Source organism: Penaeus monodon, chromosome 22 (genome assembly GCF_015228065.2).
Source record: "Penaeus monodon isolate SGIC_2016 chromosome 22, NSTDA_Pmon_1, whole genome shotgun sequence".
Lineage (NCBI taxonomy): Eukaryota > Metazoa > Arthropoda > Malacostraca > Decapoda > Penaeidae > Penaeus > Penaeus monodon.
The window spans coordinates 38,914,413-38,915,194 of record NC_051407.1 but is presented as its reverse complement, the minus strand read 5'-3'; positions in this window follow the sequence as shown (position 1 = coordinate 38,915,194).

The following is a 782-nucleotide window of genomic DNA, read 5'->3' as shown; positions in this document are numbered from 1 at the left end:
CAGAAAATCTCACACAGCCGGAGCGACGAAAGACACGGTGAAGCAACGTAGGCTAATCCTAGACAAAGCAGAGTACAAAACGCGGATACAAAATCGGCGAGACCCGTCCACGATGCCAGAATGAGGTGAGAAGTTTAAGGAGAACTTCTGCCATTGGGAGTGGGGGTGTGGGGGGGGGAGTTGTTTCGACGCCTCACACGAGCGTACGTAAAGTTAGCTACATATAATGACACTTTGGCCCCTCATTTTCGAACTTAAATAGTGACCTAAAACTAAGCACCTGCAGCAACCCCACAAAACTTCTACGTGGGACGGTGGCGCTTGAAAATCGTACTTATAATTAAGGTGTGTCCTCATGGTACTTTCCGCGCTTTAATTTCCTCGTACGAAGAGGCGATATAAGGCGAACTTCCTTGTTATTCACCATTGTAGTTGTCGAAGTCAAGCTGGGCAGCACATAGAGAGACTCTTCAGATGATTAGCTAATCCAAACACTGAACTTATCAAAACTTTTCTCATGCCTCCGTGCGTCACAGATTACGCAAGTCTGCATCCTTTCCGAAATGCCTCCTCATCACGACAAGTTCTCGAGGGAACAACGCGCAGGAGGGAGGCAGGAGTGCTCGTGAAGGCGAGTTCGCGGAGGCCCTCGCTCCCGCAAAGCCGTGTCGTCGCCCTGGGCAATTACTGCTATTATCCTCGAGGCCTTTTTATAAAGAGGCACAACCTGCGTGCAAGAAGGAGGGCGGCGGCGGCAGATGTAGCTCTCGTCTTACGACTCG